The following is a 25,277-nucleotide window of genomic DNA, read 5'->3' as shown; positions in this document are numbered from 1 at the left end:
CTTTATTCATCACTCCATTAATCTAAAAGGTAAGACCTAGACTGAAAACAGAGGCTTTTCACATTTCAAACAAACTCCTGAGTATAAGTGAGCAGAGCATTCAACTGTTAGATTTTGTTGCTTCTTTACCAGCTGGAGATAAGCACAAAGAAGGTCATACTATCTAATCCTAAATATGGATGATGTATGTATGTAGTTGGAGTTGGAGAATAAATTATTTGGAAAAATAATAAATAATAGGTCTTTTATGTTCAGGTGTACAAATTGGGATAACATGTTCCATGGTATCTATTTCCATCCTGTGTTAGTCTACAGAATGATTGACTGAATGAAAGTTTCCAGAGTAAACCATAAGAAATAGCTGGAGTCATATATATCAAACACCATTCTGCAACATGACAGAGGGATTTGGAAGAGATGCTTCCACCCCAGGAATTTCCAGGACATCTGGTAAGTCAACAACATTATTACAAACATTATGGCCAACAATGTGAGTTTTTGCAACAATGTATTCATTTTCCAAATGTTCCAGCTGAGAAAGCCACACAGAACATTCCCACCATCTAGCAGATGGCTAATGGGGAAGCCAATATTTTCTGTGGAAACTAAAGTTTCTTCTTCCAATGTTAGATATTTTCAGCAGAGAGAACAAATAAGCATTTGCTTTTTTTTATTTCATTTTCCCATTGTCAAAAAGAAAATGTATTACATACTATTAATTTTAAAAAGTATGTAAGAAAAAAATTTTTTTCCTTAAGATTGTAGAAGGAAGAAATTGCTATACCTAGAAATGTTTGGTGGTGGTAAGAATAGGCTGCTGCTTTCCTATGTGGTATGAGATTGGAGGGGTTGGGGGAAATATTTAGTCTTTATTATCGTTATTTTTATTGAGCTGTGGGGAAAAATTTTAAGTATATTATTGGAAATGAGTTTTCTCTTATCTATGTCTAGATTTACAACTAACTTGTAGAATGTAGAAATATGAATGGAACTTGATTTTTACAGAAAACGAAACAAAATGAACGAAGTTCAGTTACCATATTTATTTTAGAAAGAGTAGGAGGGGATGGCAAGCAAAAGATAAAATCGTTTGAGTAGCATTGAGTTCACACCTCTAGTTTCATAGACCTCACTTTCCTGTGCCAAGAAAACGGGTCAATTTGCCTTAAAATATTTTACCTTCCTTTGTCACTATCAAGCATTCAAGTAAATATTTAGAAGAATACGCTTATATTAAATACTTCTAAATGTGTGCATTTTTTTTTTATAAATGCATGTTTCTGTTTGTTTTTTGTGTCAATTTGTTATTTAAGAAGCTTAGAGGACCATGTTGAAACTTTCACTTTTCCAGTAATAATTGCAAATGAGTGTTTTTATGTCCCTGCTATCTGACTAAAATCCTTTTAAAAAAAATTAGTTGTGATACTGCCATGCAAAGACACTGGCATGTAAAATTGCACTTATTTACATAACAAGCTATTTCATTCTTAAAATTAATGTTAAGTTACTCTATACCTACTGTGTATAAGAAAATATGCTAAGCTCTGCTGGCGACACAAGAAATTTACATTGACATTTAATGATGCAAAGACACACTTAATTTCAGTAAGTTGTTAATCATATCTGCCTTCCTCCTTTAAAAAACTGGGTATCCTAGTTGAAACATCCATTTGGTGGTTGCTAGGAGTCTGGCTTTCTGAAGCCTGTGAAAACTGGAGTCCAATGTGTTACTCAGGGATAGCTAATAGGCTGTCTCCATGAGATGAAGATATGCTCTTCTCGGAGTAGAGCAAGGTTGAAAATAAAGAGAACAAAACACTTGTAAACAGCTCCTTAATCAGTGTGGTATATGAATAATTTCCCTTCTCCAAAGATTCCCATGCCTAATCCTCAGAACTTGTGCTTATATTGTTTTTTACAGCAAAAGAACTTTGCTTATGTTACTAAATTAAGAATCGAGATGGGAAGATTATCCTGGATTACTGAGTGAACTCAGAACAATCATAGGGTTCTTATAAGAAGAAAACATGAGGATCTGAAGAGAAAAGGTATGATTATAAAAGAAGAGATTTGAGAGATATGCTTTTAAGATGGAGGAAGGGGCTGTAAACCAAGGAATGCAGGCAGCCTGGTAGAGAAAGCAAGGAAACGAATCCTCCCCTAGAGGCTCTAAAGGGAACACAGCACTGGTGGTGGCACCTTGATAAATACACTTTTACCCAGTGTGACCAGTCAGATTTCTAACCTATAGAACTATAAGATAATAAGTTTGTGTTGTTAAAAGCCACTGTTTGGGTAATTTATTTATGACAATAAATCCACAAATAAGTACCATAAGATCTTCTGGAAGGAAAATGTCAACCTAAGTATATAAAAGCTGTGGAATAGCCACAATTATTCTTTCCCAACTCTAGCATGTCTCTCCCAACTATACTGGACCCTATTCTTTACTTTTCCATCAGCTTTACTCAGGAGCAACAAAGAACAAGAGGAAAAATGTAGAAAGATGCTTCTCCTGTTCTCTGCAGCCACCTAAATTTTCTTCAGATCTATGTTCATTTTCTGAATAAATTGAGAAACTGCAAGAAGTAAACACATATGATCTACTCTTGTCAACTTGTAGACAGACCTCCAAAAATAAAAATAATCCTAGAAAAGGCTCTATTGAATATTACCGGAGAACTAACTTCTGATTTTAATATGATCTGTTTCCATATCAAACACACCATTCTGGAGGAGTAGAGATGACAATGACTTGGCAGGTAATTCCTGAAGTTCTATAATTTTGTTTCTTTACAAAAAATCAGTAAGTTTCTATGTGTTATTGAGTATCTTAATGGACAGATATCAGAGAGAACAGAAACTGGAAAAAACAAACAACAACAAAACCATTAAACTGGTAAAAGGGAAGAATCATCACAGGGATGACAGCCACCTGGCGCTGAATATTTTCCATTACTTCTGCACATTCCTCCATCTGGGTCCTGTTTATACAAAGACTGAATGTTGGCCATTCACCTTTATTCTGTAAGACTGTATGTCAACAGATTAGATTTTTCTTGAGTCTAAGCCTCCTGAATGCCTGAGCCTGAAGTCACCTGAGTGAGTCTAAAGAAAGCCGCCATCTTTCTGTGGATTTCTCTAATAGGAGCTTGGTCATTTGAATTATAGTCCTTATCAAATTCTGTTTTAATTTTATTATTAGTTTTTGAGACAGAGTCTCACTCTGTTGCCCAGGCTGGAGGGCAGTGGAGTGATCTTGGCTCACTGCAACCTCTGCCTTCTGGGTTCAAGCAATTCTCTGCCTCAGTCTCCCAAGTAGCTGGGATTTAAGGTGCCTGCCACACCTGGCTCATTTTTGTATTTTTAGTAGAGATGGGCTTTCACCATCTTGGCCAGGCTGGTCTTGAACTCAGGCAATCCAACTGCCCTGGCCTCCCAAAGTGCTGGGATTACAGGCGTGAGCCATTGCGCCTGGTCTGTTTTTTAATTTTTTATCTGCCCACTTCCCCAATAGGTTGTGAACTTCTTGGAGTAAGGCATGGTATCTCATTCCTCTTTGGATTTATGGTACCTAGGGTGATGACATCATTCACTGAGCACTTAATACATATTGATTTCAGTTGTTAAAGGGGGAAATCATTTTCTCCTTCTGGAATTATTCAATATTTTTGTAATCCTTTTCTGCCACTAAGACTTGAGTCCTAAAACTATACTGGACTCTATTCTTTACTTTTCCATCCACTCAAATATTCATTAATTCTGGTTCATGCACTCTTCATAATTGTACCTCCCTTTGCATTGCTAAGAAACTCTCATTATCCCCTTGGCTGTATTGATTGTTTCCAAGTATAACTGTATGGACTTGCCACAAGATGGCTGCATCATAATTACCCAAGAAGTTTATTACAAAACAAACCCCACCCCTGGAGTTTCTAATTGGATAGGTTGCACATTGGCTTCTTTATTTTTAACAACTTATCAGGTGTTATAGGTTGAATTGTGTCTTCTCAGATTCATATGATGATGTCCTAACTCCTAGTATCTCATAATGTGAACTTCTCTGGAAATAGGGTCACTATAGATATAATTAGGTATATTTAGATGAGTTTATGCTAGAGTAGTGTGGGTCCTTAGTCCAATATCTTTGGTGTTCTTATAAAAAGTGGATATTTGGACACAGACATGCACATAGGGAGAATACCGTATGAAGGCAGAGAGCAAGATGGTGCTTATATAAGCCAAGGAATGCCAAAAATTGCCAGGAGCTATGGGAGGGACATGTAAGAAATTCTTCCTCACAGCCCTCCAACTAGCTCTGCCAACAACTTGGCTTTGCATGTCTCATCTCCAGAACCATGAGACAATAACTTGTGTTAAGACATCTAGTTTGTCTGTGGCACAACAGCCCTGGAAAACTATAATACCAGGTGATCCTGGTATGTTAATGTGATTTTTGACCTGGACTTTCATCACCACTCTATGTTAAAATCTTCAATATCTCAAAGGACAATTACAAGGACTGAATGAACGTTTATAAAATGCCTATAACAGGCTGGGCCCATAATAAGGGCTATCTATACATTACATTTTTCAAAATACTTACTGGGGAAAACAGCAATATTGGTGTGTGTATGTGTATCATGAAATGGTTTTAGACAGTATAGATATGAAAATAAGTTTTTGATAATATAACTGACACATCAATCTCACAACTTTTCAAATTTAGTTTGAAGTTATTTCACCAAAGCACCAGAGATTCAGTCTAGATCCATCTACTCACGGTGCAGAAAGTCAGTCACCAAAACTACAAGTATTGCCAGAAAAGAAAGTTTTAACTGGATGCTGCAGTTGAGAGGATGGGAGCTCAGTTTCAAATTCATCTCCTTGACTAAAACTCTAGGGGTTAATATACAAAGAAGGAATGTAACAAAGTGTAAGAAAACAAGAACTAGGGAGGGGAAAGGAGACATTTGGTGGCTTGATCTAGTGAGTTTCAATTCTTTGATACTTTTTTTTTGAGAGGCTTGAAGGTCCTTTCTTGAGAAAGGAACTCAGATAAAACAAATACAGGTTTCAAGCTTTGACAACAGAAGGGCCAATTTCTATGTTTGTCTAAAATAACAGTCTATGGGAGTAGTGGGCCAGTTTCTGTTCCATCATGGTTTAATTATAATCCATTTTATAATATATTGCATCTTAGAGGTCTCTACATGTTCATGAATTTTCAAACTTTAAGTCATTGGAGCATCTGTGATATATTGCTGAGACATAGGCAGATTGCTGGGATGGAGTGTTGTCAACCACATCTCCTTAGGTATATCAGTGCCTTTTCAGCAGTAACATGGCATTTTCTTTGGTTTATGGATAGACAACATAGTGAAGATATGATTCCAATAAATGCAATTTTGGATACAAAATCCCACGAAATTAATATGAACAAATACCAACAATGAGTGTTCACTCTCTGCCAGGCATTCTACTGGATGGTTTACATGTACCATTTAATTCTCATGAAAACCCATGAAGGTAGTAATATATTATCCCCATTTTCACCAAGGAGAAAACCGAGGCTCAGAGAATTTAAGTAACATGCGATAGAGCACACAACTTGTAAGTGGAAAAACTGATATTTAGGCCCAGGCAGCCTGACATCAGTGCCTTTTCTCCTAATTTTCTTGTTTTAGTGCCTTAAAAAAATTATATGACTTCTTCTGAAAGAGAGCATACACACAGAAAAGCATACACACACACACACACACACACAATTTAAAGAATACTTGTAAGACAGACATGTATATAAGCACAAGCCCAATCAACAAAAACAAGGTTGCCAGTGCTCTAGAGGCTTTCTGTGCAGCCTGCTATGATTAAGTTCCCTTGTGACATCAGAAGGCATCACTTACCCATATCCACAGGCAACACTTTCTGATAATGTTCTTCCTCATCTGTCATTTTATTATCTATGCTCATAACCCTCAACAATGCTATCGTTTTTTGTTACCTAGCATTCATTGCCTTCTGCACTATAGACTCTGATCTCGTTTCCTGTTATTTTCCTGCTTGAACCGTCTCCTGTAACTTCTGGCTGATTTACATAACCCCCAACATACTATATGTATTGCTGCTTCCTTCAAATTTATTCCAGTAAATCCCTTTCTCCAAGCCTTCTGTCCCCACATTTACTCTTTCTTTACAGGGTGCTTTTCTGCTGGGTTTGTCCCATAAGGTTTCCTTCTCCCCGGACTGCTCTAGTCCTTGTATCTATTCCATCTGTTTTATACTTTTCTTAAATCATGGTTGAATGCCATTCTTTGATACATCAAAGTGTTAAGGTATTTGCTACTATTATTAAAATGCTATTCATTATTAATTTATGCATTCAACAAACATCTATCAAACATACAGTGTGGCTGGGTACAGTGGCTTATGCCTATAATCCCAGCACTTTGGGAGTCTGCTTGAGCTCAGGAGTTTGAGACTAGTCTGGCCAACACAGTGAGACCCCATCTCTAAAAAAATTGTTTTTTAATTAGCTAGGTGTGGTGGTGTGTGCCTACAGTTCCAGCTACCTGGGAGGCTAAGACAGGACGATTGCTTGAGCCAGACATTCAAGGCTGCATTGAGTTATAATCATGCCACTATACTCTAGCCTGGGTGACAGAGTGAGACCCTGTCTCAAAACCAAAAAAAACCACACAAACACATTGTGGCAGATATAAGTTCTACACGTATAGCAGACAATAGTACATACAATATCCCTGCCTTCATGGAGCTTGCATTCTGGAGCAAAGGGACAAATAATAAACTCATAACAAATAAGTAAATAAGATCATTTCAGACTATGATAAACACGATGACAGAAATGAAACAGAGGTGGGGCTGGTGAGAATAGAGGATACTCTGTGAGCTTAGAACTTTTCTTCCATCTGAAGTAATAAGCTTTAGTCAGGGAGAATAGCTAGTGCAAAGGCCCTGGGGCAGAAACAAGCTTGGCATTGAGTAGATGAAGAGAGTGTGGAGAACAAGAGGATGGAGAAGTAGTGATGAATAGTCACATGGGGGTTGTATAGGCCCTGGTAATGAGCTTAGTTTCTTTTTTAGATGTAATAGGATGCCACTGTAAAGTTTAAGGGATGGAAGGTACATACTTTCGCTTGCTTATGAGCTCTTATCTTGTATTGTCTTTTAACTTTTGATGTACACAGCTTTTGCCTTACTAGAGTGTTCAGCTTTTGTAGTTGCTTCAAATATTTACTGTTGGTGCTGCTAATATTGTTGTAAAACCTGTGTGGCTGCCCTTTCAAGACTGTAATTACACTAACACTTTATTTCAGTTTTTAGCAATGTCAAACTTTCCAAGAGTACTGACTCTACTCAGAAAGGCATCAATTCAGTAAAGTTTCAATTGGACAACTGAAGTACATTTATGTGGTTATTACACTGTCAACAAACATGACCTGCCTTGCAAGCAACTCAAGAAGTGCCAAAACACTTGTTAGTTGTTCAAAATCTAGAGTGTGCCTTCTTTACGATTAGGGGTAACTTGACGAGATGTGAATTCCAGCTGACCTTTCGTGCACTTCTCAAAGCAAGACATGCATTGCTAGGAATAGGAACTGAGGTTTCTGATAAAAACCAACAGACACGGCCACTGCCTTTCTGGTTATATTTTCTTGGGACTTTGTGTGTTTCATCTCCATACGGTATGCTCTTCTGAGGATTTTAACAAGAGCAACTGCCAACAAGTGCAGAACTGAGACATGAATTTATAAGGTGGGAGGAGATCCGTTAATAATAAAGAGATCTTTTTTTTTTTTGACAGCTTGAGAGCATGCATCTGGCACTGAACATTCCATGTGGTTGATGTTTAGATTGTTCTTTATTATCTACATAAGCAGCAATGTGCTTGGAGGCTGAAAGAAAGGTCTGTAATTCTGTGAAACAACCAGGCCCCGAGCAAGGCATTGACTGTTGCCCTCAGGCAGGGGTTTTCAGCTCCTAAAGTGGGGGCGGGTCCTGGTGCTAGCAGGTTGGGATTAGTTGTTAGAGAGCATTCCCAAGGCGCCACTGACTCCAAGGAAAGCACTCAAGCTGTGATTACACACCATTACTCCTCAACTTACTAATGAGCCAGATTTCCAAAAGGGAGTGCTCCCTTTAAGTATGCAATTTTATACTCACCAAATGACCTGAAATTGTACTTACAGATGGATTATACTTACATGGCTCAATGGGTCTAAGTAGCCAGTCACTTGACCCTCATCCTAGACAGTTAATGACTCATTGCACCAAGAACAGTCTGAAAAACCTGGGTCAGAAGATGTTTTAAAATGTTTTTATTAAACATGTTCCCCCAGAGATGGAGTTTTGGAAGGAAATAGTAGAGTTCCAGTGGGTTGGCACCTACTCTTCAATTTTAAAATCAACAGACATTTTCCAGTCCCTGTGCTAGTTGCTAAGGGTAGAGTGGGGAGCAAGACAGAAAGGGGTGCTGTCTTCATGGAGCAGACATTCTAATGTGAGAGACAGAAAACAAAAGCCACACACTTGTGCACAGTGAGTCTATACAGAAATAGATGGATTGGAAAGATGTATTTATGGCCCATGGAGGAACCCAGTAAGAGGCTGAGATTATAAAACAAGAAAATTATCAGACAACAAACACAATGCTTTACTTAATTTAGGTTAATAAGAAAAGGTCTCAGTGAAAAAGTCACCTTTTTGTTAAGACCTAAAATAAAAGAAGTTGGTTATAAAAATATTGGCTCAGGGAAGGTGAGAGACTTCCAAGCAATGGGCACAAAAAACCTGACAGTGGGGAAAACCTGGCTGTATTGGAAGAACTGAAATGTACTTGAGTCTGTGGACTGCATACAGGCAGAAGGAAAGAGTGATGCATAATGGAAGAAGGTCTGATCAGGCAGAGTGTTCCTAGTCATGGGAAGACATTTGGATGTATTCTAAGTCAATGTTAAGCCACTGAAAGTTTCTGAGTAGGGGGAGACAGGATCAGAGTACTTGGACAGCATGAGCAATTTTCTTTGTGTTTCTAAATATGCTTGGCATGGTGATATAACTGGGAGTTCTTGACAAACCCGATACTGTTCTAAGTTCACAGATTTCAGTTTTTCTTCCTCCTATACCATTCATTCTAATACTTATTGTGTTTACTGTTTGCTGTGTAGTAACTATGGACACATGGAGAAGATAAAAATGTACTGTTTAAGGGGAAAGGCACAACACAAAAATAGAAAATCTTCATATATGTGACCCATGCATCCCCAACCTAAAGTTCAGAGACTAGGAGTTCAAAGAGAAGCAAGCCTTTGAACCCAGAGGTTATGTAAATCTCCTTGAGGGGGTTGCTCTGTCCCTTCCTCCCCCAACCACCAGGATTCTACATCAGTCAGCATATTTTAATATGTAAGTCTATAGATACAAAGCTACAGAGGCCCCATATAAATAACGCAGAAGTTATGTATTTTACTTATGTGTGTGTGTGTGTATGTGTGTGTGGGGGGGTGGGTGCATGGTTAAAGACACCTGTAATCCCAGTACGTTGAGGGGCTGAGATGGAAAGATTGCTTGAGTTCAGGAGTTGGAGACCAGCTTGGGCAACATAGGGAAACTCCATCGCTACAATTTTTTAAAAAAGCATAGCCTGTCATGGTGGCATGCACCTGTGGTTTCAGCTACTCAGGAGGCTGAAGTGGGAGGACTGTGTGAATCCAGGAGATTGAGGCCACAGGGAGCCATAATTGCAACAGCTGGGAGATAGAGCGAAAACCCTGTCTCTAAAAAGAAAAAAGAAAACAAAATATCACAGAAATGATGTCATTATGTGCAGGAAGATACGGGAATCCACACTCCCCGCATTAAAAATGTTGAGTCATATAGCATTACAGAGTTTAACTATTAGCAGATTTCAAAAACGAATCTAGGAGAACACAGGTCTTACCCAAGGGGATTTTTTTGGTGTTATTTCTGGTGACTTAAAAATCTCTTTTCATTACGTCAACTAGAAACCCTGTTTCCAAAAAGCTAATAGATGGGATTCTTGCTATCATCGAGTAAAACATAGGTGCCCAGAGCATAAAGACTTATTTTCACTTTTATTCTTATCTTGGTAAAACAGTCTGCTGACTGTGTCACCCTTTGTCTGGCGGAGGTTTAGTGTTGCTGTTGTCGGTATTAAAGCCAGAAAAAGAGAGAGGGGCGCTGGGAGATACTTTAACTGCCACAGGCATAAGCCATTATCTTCACCCTGTGAAAAATTGCCCGATTTCTTCTCTTGATAAAACTAGACATGAGTTTAAAAACATCACTTAGAAACATAAGCCTCAAATACCTAAGTCCTTACTTCTCTTCCTTTATCATTCGCCAGTGCCTTTGAGAATTGGAGGGGAGTAAGGTAACTACTTGTAATGAAATGCACTTAAAGAGGGTAAAATGTTAGATTTCATTTTTGAGGCACAGTTGATAGAAGCATTATCCCTGGAGGGCTTATTCAATCAAGAGTCTGAGATGCTGAAGCAAGCAGAGATTAAGAGATGGGAAAAGGGTTTCATCACGGCACACGCTGCAGTGAGAACTTCTGTTGGCTTCCCTTTGCTCTGGCTCCCTTAGAGCACATGCTTCCATGGGGATCACACTCATTTTCTCTGCTGAGGTAATGCTTCCCCGCATGCCCTCAAGGTTCAGTCTGGACACCTCGGCGATGCCTCCAGGTTCCCTGTCCTCAGCCCCAGCCGGCTTTGTCTTTCCCTCCTCACTTCCATCACATATACACTATGTCATATCTGTCCCAAACTTTCCATCATTCTGCAGACTTTCTTGAAATTCTCCCTTTTTATGCATTTGTTCCTGATTTTTTATTTTATTTATTTATTTTTTTGAGACATAGAGTCTCACTCTGTCTCCCAAGCTGGAGGGCAGTGGCACGATCTCCACTCACTGTACCTTCTATCTCCTGGGCTCAAGCAATTCTGCTGCCTCAGCTTTTCGGGTGGCTGGGATTACAGGCACCAACCACCATGCCTGGCTACTTTTTATATTTTTAGTAGAGACAGGGTTTCACCACGTTGGCCAGGCTGGTCTTGAACTCCTTACCTCAAGTGATCCACTCACCTCAGCCTCCCAAAGTGCTGGGATTACAGGCATGAGCCACCATGCCTGGCCATTCCTGATGTTCTTATCCCATGAAATGACTCCTTTCAAATTTCATCCTCTTTTTTTCCCATTTAATCTTCTTCATGACCCTGTTCAGATCATTACTATCCAGTTTCTGTTCCTAAAGGATTTTGCTTCTGTTCTCTAGTTTTAACGTTTTTACATTTCTCTCTGCATTCTGGTTGGGTTTCTATCTCCCCTCGCCTTCAGACTGTAAGTTCCTTGAGAAAAATGGATCATTTTCATCAATTTTCTTTCAGAAACTAGTACTCCAAAAGAAGATTTGTTGAACACATGCTAATGAGTGCCAGGGAAACAAAGAGAAGAAGGCATATGCAGTCTCTGTTCTCATGAAGTTGATATCCCACTGGCAGGAGAATAACAATAGACGGGAAACATAGACAAACAAAGTAGTTACAAACTGTGATACATGCCATAAAGCAAGCACATCGGGCGACGGGATAAGAGAGTCTCAGTGCGGGGGATATTTTATTAAACAGGGCATAGGAACCGGCTTCTTTGTATGGTGATCTGGGGGATGAGAAATGGCAGTGGGAAGGCCGAGGGAGTGCTCTGTAGACTAGCAACGATATCCTAAGGCAGGCCAAAGCTTGGCATATATAAGGAATTGTCAGAAGTCATTTTGTGGTAAGAGGTAGAGAGGTAGAAGGTAGAGTTGGACAGTTAGGCAGGTAGGTGCCAGATCATTCAGGACAAGGAGTTTGGAGTGTGTGTGGTTTTGTTTTTTGTTTGTTTGATTGTTTGAGACAGTGTCTTGCTTTGTCACCTAGGTTGGAGTGCAGTGGCACAGTCTTAGCTCACTGCAACTTCTGCCTCCCTGGTTCAAGCAATTCTCCTGCCTCAGCCTCCTGAGTAGCTAGAATTACAGGTACAGACTATCATGCCTGGCTAATTTTTGTATTTTTAGTAGAGAGGTGGTTTTTCACCATGTTGGCCAGTCTGGTTTTCAACTCCTGGCCTCAAGTGATCTGCTTGCCTCAGCCTCCCAAAGTGCTGAGATTACAGGTGTGAGCCACTATGCTCAGCCTGGACTGTGTTTTAAATGTAGTTGGAAGCTATGGCCAGGTGCGGTAGCTCACGCCTATAATCCCAGCACTTTGGGAGGCCGAGGCAGGTGGATCACGAGGTCAAGAGATCGAGACCATCCTGGTCAACAAGGTGAAACCCCGTCTCTACTAAAAATACAAAAATTAGCTGGGCATGGTGGTGCATGACTGTCATCCCAGCTACTCAGGAGGCTGAGGCAAGAGAATTGCCTGATCCCAGGAGGTGGAGGTTGCGGTGAGCCGAGATCACGCCGTTGCACTCCAGCCTAAGTAACAACAGCGAAACTCCATCTCAAAAAAATTTAAAAAATAAAAAAAAAAAAAGAAAAGGAAGCCACTGGATGGTTTTATGCATGAATGTGATATTGAATAATTGATATATATTTTTAAAGGTAATGTAGATAATTGTTGAATTAAACTATCTTTTCAAAAGAAGAGGGCTTATTTACTCTAATTGAATATTAACAGTCTTTGTTTCTTCTTATGAAACATTTGCAGAGCCTTCAAAAACTCAGTGAATAAAACCATCAAAATAAAAGAACACCTAGTTCAAATTTTTCATGTTCATTGTCTTGGCCAGTTAGTTTTAATTGTTTCATTTCTGCTAATTCATGAACAAGGTTTGGCTAAACAATAATAAACAGTCTTCTGGTATAAATATCTTCTAGTATAAATAGAGCCCTGGAGAGGGGGTGGTATCTGTTTGTGTGAGTTTGACACCCCTTTAATTGCATTCACGGAACACATTAAAAAATTAGCACAGTAATTTGTCCTTGTAATAAAATCTCCTCCCTTCACTTTATTTCTCTCTTCATTCAGGGTTACTCCTCATAAATTCAAGAAATTCTTTATGGTTCTAAGCAGGAGTTTACACATACCTTGGAGTAATTAATTTAACTTTTTACAGATTTCTTTGTAGTGGGGGTACTTTTTGGCCTTTCTTTTATTTAGAATTAATGAATGAAATGGTACTGGGTTTCCATAGAATAGTTTAAAGAAGGGGACAAGAGATGTGATGAAAATAACAACTTTTAGACCCAAATGGGGAAGAATCTAAAGAATAGACTTTCTACTTGAAGAGATTCAAGTCTATTGCTCTTAGAAAAGTTTTCTGGTAATAATTCAACTTGGAATAATGCAACAAGTTTATATTGGTAGCCACCTATTTGTAGCTGAAAAGACTGGAAATAGTTCACACAATGAAACCCAGCTACGAGGCAAACTGACATAAACCAAATGTTCCTGATAGATCCACCTACTCTTCACAAACAGAATGGAAGCTGCAACAGTGGGAGCCTGGTCTATCTCTAATTTTATTCTGTCTTATTGGTACTCATCCTGATTAGATTGACGATGGAGTAAATGGCTTAATTAACTTAAACATGTAACTACTCCAGAATGTATTTCTAAGTTCAAGGTACTCTGGGAGAAAATGAGCTGTTTAATTTGACAAATGTGATTTATGATGAAATTTATCAGGAAATTGGCTGGAATTTCAAAAATTTTTAAAAAATAGTTTTCGGAATGGTAATGGCAGTTAAGGGGTGAAATTATTATGTGCATATTAATGGACCTTAAGCATTTTATGAAGTAATCCAGTCAATTGACTTCTACTCAGTCCCTGCTATACTTGCTTTATTGGCAACATTTCATCTGTGGGTTGCTGTTGAGACATTTTTACTGTTTACCAGATGGGGTAAGATTTTACATAACTTAAAACATCTGCTCTCATTGCAGTCCAATATGATCATCTATTTATATTTTTGAATTATATTATTCATTTCCTTTTAAATGATCATGAAAATGTTTTCAGAAGGACAAGTTTACATGATATTTGTGAAAGACATTTAACTTTTCCCTCTCTTTTTTTCTCATGTATCTGCTATTAGGATAAGCCATATTTTGAGTCATGAATATGGTGAAATATTTAGGTACATCTCTGCCTTATGAAGTATTTGATTTCCTAAATTAACTGTTGTTAATGTCACCTCTGCTTTCCCATACACACCTGTATGTAATCATTTCACTGTAAATATAAAATACAGAAAGCCATTTTAGATCATGCCAAGGGTCTGATACTCACAAAAATATCTTCAAAAAATGCTGTAAGAATAATGCTGCTCCTTGAAAAACAGAAGAAAGAAAAACTATACAGAATAAAAAAGGAAATAGAGTTACTTGGGCTTTGAACTAGATCACAGTAAAAATAACTATTGTGTAATTTACAAAGCACTTTTATATATAATCAAAAATTGGTTATAGATGCTACTATTGTCCCATTTTATAGACCAGGAGTCTAAAACTTAAGGGCACTTGACAACTTACCTAAGGTCAGTGTGGTGAAGCTATTGGGGCTCAGGTCGCCATCTCTTTCTCCAAGAACCTCATTTCATTTCAGCATAGCCAAGTCTGAATTGTTGAATCCTGGAAATCCTAGCTGGCAGTGTACATGTTCGGGATGCTGAGAGGGTAGAATGAGAAGTCTCCTTTTGTTTAAGGTTGGAACATGGTGTGCAGAGCCTATTGCTCCTATGGGCTTAGTTAATCACCTTCTGGGTCACAATGCCTTTAAGGTGTAGTAGGTTGAACTGTGTCCACCCAAAGATATCCGTAGTCCTAATTGAGTACATTTGAATATAACTTTATTTGGAGATCATCTTTGTAAATGTAATTAAATTAAGGATCTCGAGATGAGATTATCCTGTACTTAGCTTGGGCCCTGACTCCAACGCAGAGTAGCCTTGTAAGAAATAAGAAAGGAGAAGACACAGGGACACAGAATCCAGATAAAGATGGAGACAAAGATTGGAGTTATGCAGCTACAAGCCAAGGAAACCGAGACTTGCCAACAGCCACCAGAAACCAGGAGAAAAACACGGAACTGATTCTCTTGCTGAGGCTCCAGAGGGAACCTACCATGTCAACACCTTGATTTTGACTTTGTAATTCTGGTTTCCATAACTGCGAGATAATAAGTTTTTGATTTTTAAGTGATGAAATGTGTGGTTGTTTTTTAAAATGGTAGACATAGGAAATGAATACAGTTTGACCCTCTTCTAGAAATTGTGAAAATAATAACATGACAGTCTGAATTTTGGCCATATTTATTTGATATAAAAAATGAGAAAAAAGGAAAGATGACCAGAAGATACTGACAGAAAAAAAATTAAGAAGCATCACCATTCCCATTGCTCCTGGGGACCTGGTCCCAGCTACTGTTTGCGTTTCTCTGATCTGCAGTTTGAGGAATAGGTATGAGTGTGATTCAGAAGATTAGGAGTTTAGGACATCACTAATTAATTATGCCACCCTAGAATGTCACTTAAATTCTCAGAGCCTCATTTATAAAATTAACTCACCTTGAGGCCTGTGGGCCTGACATTCCCAGTCACCCAGCAGGGAACTACAGCTTAGTAGCACCAGGGCTTTGGAACTAAAACACCTGGATGCAAATCTTACCTCTATCGCTTACTGTATATAGGCAGGTTTGTAAATCTCAACCTTGTTTCTGTACCATAATGACCATTATACCTTCTTTAAGAGTTATTAAGTGGGTTAAATGAAATAATATCTGTAAAACACACACACACACACACACACACACACACACACAGAGTAGGTTCTCAACAATGATTTTCTTTCTCCATTAGACTTTAGCTTTGTTTCTAAATCTTTTAGGACAAGTTTATCATCATGCTAACTCAATCCTGGAGTCCTAGTGACTGACTAGCAGGTTTCTCAATCTCTTTTAAGAATTTCCATGTTTAGAGTTGTATCTTTTAAGGGCTTTCAGTCTTTTTCATATCACCAATGGATGAGGGGTGTTTGTTATATTCTCTTTAGTTTGTTTTCAGAAAACAATAGGTTGAGTATGTGTATTTTCTTTTCAACTATACACTCATCACGCCTTATACATTCCCTAATTTGAACAAAATCTCTGGACTAATATTCTGACTGTGACACACAGGAAATGGTGCCCTAACATTGTCTGGTGAATATCACTGTCAGGCATTTCTCATTGGTTTTGGAGAAAAGCTATTAAGTGACTTTATTTTTATTTTCTTTTTAGATGGAGTCTCACCCTATCACCAGGCTTGAGTGGAGTTCAGTGGCACCTTCCAGTTCACTGCAACCTCCAACTCCCTGGTTCAAGCAATTATCCTGCCCTAGTCTCCTGAGTAGCTGGGATTACAGGTATACGCCACCACACCCAGCTATTTTTTGCATTTTTAGTAGAGACGGGGTTTCACTATGTTGGCCAGGATGGTCTCAATATTCTGACCTTATGATCCATCCACCTCAGCTTCCCAAAGTGCTGGGATTACAGGTGTGAGCCACCATGCCCGGCCGAGACAGTTTTTAATCTATATCTAAAATTACACGTTTGCATAAATTTAGGCCTGCTTAAGAGAAATAGTACGAAATCAAACCAGGAACCCATATATGATAAAAATGCATAATACACACTTAAAAGTCTGGGTGACATATTCAGTTCAGTCCCCATTGCTATTTTTTAGTTTAAATAAAACAAATTCTAGCAACCAACATGTTTCAAAGTAACAAATTTTTATTTGCATCTCTCAGCCAGTGATGGATAGTGATCTGTGTCACCCGAGCAGCACTTACTAAAACTCTCTCTCCTTTCTTTTCTCCTCTTGTTTCCACCATAAACTCGAGGCTGCTCTGGAGGACCCTCCTCTGCAGCTCCCAGACTTGACTTCATATTCCCAAACTCAGTGTTCTTCCTCCTACGCACTGTGTCTCCACCAACTCCATTCCTTAACAATGTTGGTTGACCTGTCCCATTTCTAGCTGTACACACTTCCTTCTGATTGAAAGCAAGGAGGAAGGAGAAGGTTGACCCGGGCAATGGGAGAAATCACTTTTGTAGGTCATAGGAGAGGCTGTGAACTTTGATGTAAAAAGTAATTTTTAGTCCTGTCATAATTTTAATAGCTTAGATTAACTTATAACTTAAAAGTACTTTCAGCTATATTATCACACTTTCTCTAAAAATATCCTACAAGTTTCTTACAATACAGTATTATTATTTTCTGAGACCCCCTATTAACTAGATGGTGGGGAAGCAACTGTGAGTGGTCTCTTTCAGCACCTGACCTTTCTGACTTGGCTAAGGGAAGTAGAGAAGCAAAACTTGAATCTAGGTCGTTGAACTCCTAGTCTTGTGTTTTCTTTTTATCTATCTATCTCTGTTTCTGTCCCTTTGTCTATTGATCTATGTATGTATGTATGTATGTATTATCTATCATGTATCTAATCTGTCTACCTAGCTGCATCATCTATCTACATGTATCTGTCTCTATTCATCCATCTAATTTCATTGCCTCACTGTACCTATTTGGATGATTGGATGTAACTCAAGGTTTGCAAGTAGAATCCAGGAAGAATAGTCATGGTGGTGACATCCTCCCAACTGCACAGCAATATGTGATGGGAGCCAGCCCTTTTGGTATTGAAGCTGCCAGTACTTCCTAAAGGGTCATACCAACCAGAGGGAAACTATCAGAAGGAAGCATCACATGGGGGGAAATAAGGCACTGAGACAATTTTATGGGCTGAATATGCTATAAAACTTTATCACTTGTTCCTAATTCCACTTTTCCTGAGCAATGCATCTGACCCAAATGAAATGCAATAAAAATAAAATGAAATAATTAATTCCCCAGTCAATAAGTGGAAATCAAAAGTCAGTGGAGAGGAAGCTTTCCAAGTCAAAAATATCATTCAAAATATGAATAAATTATATCACATTGTTGTTATTAATTAACCATTCCATTCAGAGACCTCTTGGGTAGAAAAAGCAGAGGTTTAACATTCATAAAATCTCTTTTGACAGTCAGCAGGGTCAGAGTCTCATTCCATGCTCATTGTAATTCTCATTTCAGTTACCTTACTGAAAATTTTCAAAACACATGCTTTTTTTTATGTGAATAGAACCATAAGATCTCTTTACCTAGATTAGAGGTCACCAAACTTTTCCTGTAAAAGTTCAGTTAGTAAATACTTTAGGTTTGAAGGATATATGGTTTCTGTCTCAACTACTAAACCACCTGGGGGAAAGCAGCAATGAACATAAATTAATATATGTGCTGGTGTTCCAAACAATGTTATTTATAAAAGCAGGCAGGGGAATGGGTTCGGCCCACAGGCTGTGGTTTGTTGATCCCTTTGCTAGATCAAATGGGGAAGTCAGGAGGTGGGGTGTGATCCTGGGAAAATCTGTACTTTTGTTGAAATGAAATGCAAGATAAAAATCTATGTATGTTGCTGAACATAGCCACATGAACCTATTCCTATTCATTAATATATGTATTAGTTCACTATTCCTTCTTTGTGATTAAATCAATTTACTTACACTTTTATAGCAAAGAAACAAACAAAGGTACAGTTCTCTTGAAGGCTCAGCCTGCTCTGTAGGGGAATGGAAACAATTGCAACTGGAAAAGCAAATATTTTCCCTAACCAAAGTTTTAAAATAGAAAGTGAAAAAAAAAAAAACTTCATTAGCAGTGAGAACCGCACCTTGGATGCTCATTGGTTTTGAAAGCACCAAGTAAGTGAAAAAATGAATGCATCAATCTTTCAGAATCAATGCATTTCTCTGCAAACAAAGTGAGCTTTCCATTTCAACCCCATTCTCCCTTCATTCACCACAGACACAGCAGAAATCAGTCCTCCCTGAGTTAAACTGCATTACGGTAGCAAGCAAAGATTCTTGGTATATAGATTCTTAGCAAAATGACAACCACACCACAACCTTACAACATGTAACATCAGATCCATAAAGAAACCTACTAACTAGATGGGAGGCAAGCAGCTGTGAGCTGTCTCTTTCAGCATCTGACCTCCTGAGATGCTTAATAAAATCGTCTGCAAAGTATTACTCTCTCATCAGTGCCAAGGGGCATTTGTGGAGAGATAAATAAAGCTATTTTCTAAAATGGGCAATATTCTGACATGCCTGTATTGAAATGACAGTTTCTTTATGGGATAGGAGATGGGCAGGAAAATGCCAGCCAGGTAGTTGCCCCTGTGCCCACCCCAGTAGAAGTTCTATAATGAGATTCCAAATTAGATTGCTGAACCTCAAAGACAAGGTGTTTCACATCTGTGAGATGTTCAGCTTGACTTTATAATGAGTTCACCGAGCAGAATGAACCACACTTGAAATCAAATACTTTGCATGCAGGATGAAATAAGTGGGGATCAATCATAGTCAGGGAAGTGGCAGTTGCTCTGAATATAATGACATAGTAAAGGGGGAAAAATGAGAGCGTACACTGGAGCTCATGAAAGAACCAGTTCATGGCTAATACAAATAGGCAACATTTGTGCCAAGGCAGAGCTGCATGCATTAGCCTATAGAGATGATATCTGAAGAGGGTGGGATGGTGAGAAGTATAAATGTTCAGTCTCTATCCAAAGACATCAGCATATTCAGGAAGCAGCCATAATCATTGCCATCTTAGGAAGTGTTTTCTTAGCGTATTTTTCTCAGAGGCTTTTAACTGGTGACAGACTTTGGAGAACCAAACAAATCAGTCTTGGTAACAGGTTGTTTTTTGTTTGCATGCAGATTAGATTCTAGATGCAGCCCACATAACCCATTATTGAGTATCAGCAAATGCCTGGCATAAGCCTTAGAGGTATCTCCTTCCCTGTAAGTGGCTGAAGAGCTGCAAAGGCTTCTGTCCCTACACAGCATCTGTCCCTACACAGGCATCTGTCCTACACAGGCAGCATCTGTCCCTACACAGGCAGCTCACATGCAGATTCCCTGAGAGAAGTATCAGCACAAAGGTCTGCAGGCTGGCACGGCTGGCACCCCAATAATCCAGGGTCTTTTATCCCAGCTACTCTGCTGTGATTAGTATGCCTGACAGAGCTAGGGTTCCCCCAAGGTAGGGGTCAGTGGATGGAAATAATCATGGATGCCCCAGGTGTGTTCCACCTCTCCAGTTTCAGAACCAATATTGTTACCTGTTTTACTGTCTAGCGGGGAAATGTCACTGGAGGCCTCATTAACAGCAGACAGTACAGAGAGTCATAGTCTAACTTCTGGCCTTTCTGCAGGATTTGAAGCTTACATTACAGAAGGAAGAAAAAGAACAGGTGTCGTGACTTGTCTTTTTCTTTTCTCATACAGCAACTGTCACTCATAGGGTTCCAAACAGAATAAAGAGAGCCAAAAGGAAGCCCAGTGAGCTGCCTGGCCTGGGAGGTCGTGGTGGTTTATTGCAGTCTTTGTTTTTATGAGAAAGGACAGCAGGCCAGTGTGTCTCTCCTCTACCTTCCCTTTTAAGATACTCTTTTGACTTGACAGTCTTTTGGCTGTCAAAGCCCCATCCAAATCCCAACAGGCCCCTGCCTGGGTCAGGGGCTGGACATGGTCCTGCTGCTGGCCTCAGGCTGCCTTCTGGAATCCTCTGGAATGCTTTCTGGAAAGTCACAAGGGAACAAGTGTGTGTGTTTCATCCTTTCTGTTCCTAGCTGAGTCTGCCAATGAAAGCTTTCTGCTTTGAGAGGAGAGAGAGGCTGTCCCATCTGGTGCTCTCTTGCTCCCTGGTAAGATTATAGTAATAGAGGGGAGATGCATATAGGATAGCGGTCTCTAGCTGCTGCTGTAGTTCTTTCTCTAAACTTAGCCTGCAATGCAAAGTGTTCCCAGCTTGGCAATGGAATAGAACTAGGAGTGACACGATGGAAGGCTTTTGGGGTCAAAAAAAGCTGGGATATGCAGTGTAAAACAGTCAAACAATAAGGATGTGTGGGGTGCACTTACAGGAAAAGGTGTTTCCAAAATTATCTATAACCTGTCCTCCAGTGTCTCCCAAAATGTTATTGTAGGGAGAACATTAAGGGTTAAATAGATGGATCGTTACTGTTTATTATATGTATATATAGAGGTACTATACTTACAACATATGTGTGTGCATACACACACACACACACACACACACACACACACACTCTGGACATTGCTCTCAAGGAGACAAGAAGACTGGTCTTTCATTAAGACAAGTACAAATTGATCTGGAGTCTTCAAGGGCAAACCAACAAGAGAGGTGCTATTGTTCTGCTATTTGTCTCCTCTCTTTCTTTTAAATGTACTCCTCTCCAATTCATTGAATTTTTTTCCTTATTCTTAGAATCTCTTAGGAAAAATTCTGTGCACTTTTCTAAGTTGAATCTCATTTTGCTATTCTTGCCCATATTCTTATTCCTAAGGGAAATACATGGCTAGAATTCTTGTGTGTATGACTGATAAAGCCTTTAGAAAAAGAGATAATGAGGCAGAGACCAACAGAGATCAAAGAATCTCCAGCATAGATATAACACAACAGCTATGTCATCTCAAAAGAAGTCCTGTCATTAATATGCTGGGGATGGGAGTCCTTGTCTGAGTGGTCAGGCGGGCGGGCAGCATTTACTAAGAACCTGCAGTGATGCAGACAACTGTCCCAGTCACAGCAGGGAATTATGTGGGAACAGGGCACTCTAATAAAAATAAGAGGGACAGAACACAAAGTACTGAAAATACACAGGAAAAAAACTTATAGTCAGAGACATGTATAATCCTGTACATCACTATCTGAGTGTTAAGAATGTTGCTACAGTGAAGGAAGCAACCAGACCAACAGAGGATTGTCTGACAAGCCCTTGGATGCCCAGACACGTTTGCAACTAGTAGAAAAAAGACTAAAACAAAGATGTTTGGTGCTTTGGAACAGTGAGGACACAAAGCAACAGGAAGACCTTATCACTCTTAGCTTTTCTTCCTCAAGGCCCTCTTGGGCTTTCCTATATATGTTCCATCTTAGCTTGGATGGCCATTTTGGCAAAGTAAACCCTGTTTCCTGTCCATGAGTCGCAGAAAACTTGAAGCTTTAAAAAACATAATTTGTCTTCAGGTAACCACAGGTGCACCACCATGTCTTCCATCTCAGGAAGTGATTTCTGAATGAAGAATCTGACTTCCCTTAGCTAATATATGTCCCAAGAAGATCAGACCAGTATGTCACTAACTTCTCTGGCCCTTTCAGCTTTGTTAGGCAGTTCAAATGCCATATGGTAGGTGACAAACAAAAGCCATAGGCAACGAAGTCTCCAAAGCACCTGTCTTAGATCTTTCATCATTTCTGTGTGATGTCCTGTGTTTTCCATCATCTTCCTGGCTCGGCAGTCCCACTTTAATCCTGGCTTTTTCCCTGTATTTGTCTTCAGCAAACCTTGGAACAAGATATTAGAGAACAGATCCTCAGTTCCTGGTTCTGTTTCCTTGGTTTCCATTTGTCCAGTGTATATGGGGGCTGGGAGTGGCGTTGTCATTGGCTGAACCACTTTCCTTCCTTCTGCTTTCACCCTCTGCCTCCTTTACCTCCCCACTTTACCCTCTACCTTCTTTACATCCCCTCCTGCCTTGGCATTCTTCCTGCCCACCCATACACATCACTAGGGGAGCACTCTGGTACAGGTGTCTCAGTGATTAAAGTTCTCATACTGATTGAGGAAGGAATACGACTAAAATAATTTCCCAGAAGTGATGAAGTAATTTTTATAAAGTTAAAATAGTGATAGAATAGAAATGGACAAATCTAGGGGAGTTCATTACCATTCAATTACTCTAGCAGTCCTCAACTGGGAGTGAGTTTTGCCCCACTCCCTAGGGTACATTTTGCAATATATGGTGACACTGATTTTCATAACTGTGCTGGGTGAAAGTAGAAGGTTTGCTACCTGAAGTAGTCATTAGAGGCTAGGGATGTCCACAAATATATTTCAATAAACAGGACTTATCAAACCTAAAATATTAATTGTAGCTTTGTGGAGAAATCCTGAGTTATCTTAATTATAACAAAGTCATATTGTTTACAATTGGTAATTCAGTTTACCTAGGAAGAAAAACATACGTTTTCTATAGCTAGGCAAATGGAGGCAATTTTCTATGGAACAAATTTTTATCCTTGGCTCCTTCTCTTACTCAGTTTCCACTAAGTGTTTCATCCAGAAAACACCAAGGTTTTTCTGTTCCAGATACTAAATGTTTTAGACTTTGTAGGGCTAAGAGGCAAAATTGAGGATACTTACGTCTTAAGAGAGAAAACTCCTGCTGTTTCCCGCTATGTTTGCAAGGAATGGGCAGTCCCTTTGTGGTGGGCAAACTTTACATGCAGTTGTAGATCAGTGGAGAAATTCTCTGGAGGAAGAGGAACTGATTCCAGGGGCTGGGGCCTGGTGGTGAGGTGACACTTGGACTGAGATTCAGCCACTCAGTGCTGACGGTGAAGTCCTCAATTTTCAGGTATCAAGGAGTGCTGGTCCTGTGCAGCAACAAGGCTCAGCTGCCAGCTGGAGGGGAGGTGCTGCTGTGGAGCAGGGCACGGGGTGGAGGCCCTATCCACCTCATAATGCTAGCTGGTGCATGCAGTGCCTATGGGTTCTAGAGAAACAGGAGAATTTGACTTCTGGGCTGAAGTTTGTTGTATCCTTCAACCCCTGATTCTGTATTGTCTTTCACCGTCTTCCTTTTTCTCCGAGAGGATTATTTAAGCTCAGGCTGAATGAACTTTCTCAAACGTCAAATGTTTTTGACGTTTGTAGCAATGGTAGAATTTAACTTATTGTAGCAACAACATAATTTGTTTTGGACATGGAGAAAAATTATATTTAAGGGTTACTTTCTCTCAGTGGAGTTAGCCCTGTTGAGGTCTGCCATGTAAATACAGCTTTGACTAACCCTTGAGGGCACTTTGAATTCATTAAAAAATGTCTGTATCCAGATGGTCTACTACTTAAAAAAAAAAAAAAAAGCAAACAAAACAAAAACAAAGAAACTTGAGGCTATCAGGCATGAGCTCTTCTTCATCACTAAACCTCCAGGCCAAATTATTGTTCTGATTTTACTGACAAAATGGTCATGAAAGTCTAAGTTAAACACTTCACATATTTTATGTAAAAGAAAGGGAGGTAACTGTTGGGTAAATAGCCAAAACCCAATCTCACATCCTTCCTCTATTCTTGGAGAAAGAGTTATATTCTCTTTCGTATGCATCTTTGTTCAAGCCTATTCCTCCACCCGTGTGCTTGGCCTATCTATTTTTAATCTCCTTAGAAATAAACTCTTTAACAATCCTCCCATTGGTATCTACCAAAATTTTCCAGAAACATCATTCTAAATTATGAATATTTTAGAAGCATTCTTAATGCATTTGAGAACAACACACTAATGCTTGCTATTACTGCTGTGTAGCACTCTAGTGGAGGTCCCAGAGAATGCAATAACATAAGGAAAAAAATGTATTCCCTGGTTGGATTAGCCACTGTTCTCCAGAGAGAATCGATAGGACAGCCATAGATACAGAAAGACGAATTTATTAGGGGAACTGGCTCACACGATTATGGTGGCTGAGAAGTCCCACAAAAGGCCATTTTCAAGCTGGCAGCCCTGGAATGCTAGTAGCATGGATCAGTCCAACTCTGAAAGTCTCAGAACCAGGGAAGTTGATGGCCTAACTCTCAGTCAGAGGCCAAAGGCCTGAGAACCAGGGGAGGCCACTGGTATGAGTCCTGGAATCCAAAGGCCAAAGATCGTGGAGTTGTGATGTCCAAGGTCTGGAGAAGATTGTCTCAGACCCAAGAAAGAGAGAAAGTAGTCCTTCCGCTGTCTTTTTGGTTCCAGCTGATTGGATTGTCCCTACCAACATTAAGAATGGATCTTCTCCCTCAGTCCACTGACTCACATGCCAATCTCCTCTAGAAACACCCTCACAGTCAGTCCCAGAAGTCATGCTTTTCCAATTCTCTAGGCATTCCTTTTTTTTTTTTTTTTTGAGACAGAGCCTTGCTCTGTCACCCAGGCTGGAGTACAGTGGCATGATCTAGGCTCACTGCAACCTCCACCTCCCAGAATCCCAAGTGATTCTCCTGCCTCGGCCTCCTGAGTAGCTGGGATTACAGGTGTGCACTACCACGCCCAGCTAATTTTTGTATTTTTAGTAGAGATGGGGTTTCACTATG

The 25,277-nt window shown here is 39.5% G+C and overlaps 2 long non-coding RNA genes across 2 annotated transcripts in view; one reads left to right on the top strand and one right to left on the bottom strand.

The window, feature by feature from the left end:
- Nucleotides 1–312: 312 nt before the first annotated feature.
- Nucleotides 313–25,277, top strand: part of LOC103790014 (uncharacterized) — a 350,259-nt gene continuing 325,294 nt past the window's right edge. The window contains exon 1 of the long non-coding RNA XR_004742150.3: nucleotides 313–450. This is a non-coding gene — a long non-coding RNA (uncharacterized LOC103790014). The remainder of the gene's footprint in view (nucleotides 451–25,277) is intronic.
- On the bottom strand, nucleotides 16,792–23,631 carry LOC144578775 (uncharacterized). Its single transcript, XR_013525177.1, has 3 exons — nucleotides 23,349–23,631; nucleotides 22,377–22,489; nucleotides 16,792–17,150 (listed from the first exon to the last, which is right to left on the bottom strand). It is a non-coding gene; the product is annotated as an uncharacterized LOC144578775 (long non-coding RNA).

The sequence above is a fragment of the Callithrix jacchus genome, chromosome 1, assembly GCF_049354715.1.
Source record: "Callithrix jacchus isolate 240 chromosome 1, calJac240_pri, whole genome shotgun sequence".
Lineage (NCBI taxonomy): Eukaryota > Metazoa > Chordata > Mammalia > Primates > Cebidae > Callithrix > Callithrix jacchus.
The sequence above is the reverse complement of the archived record's forward strand: the minus strand, read 5'-3'. Positions and strand labels throughout refer to the sequence as shown.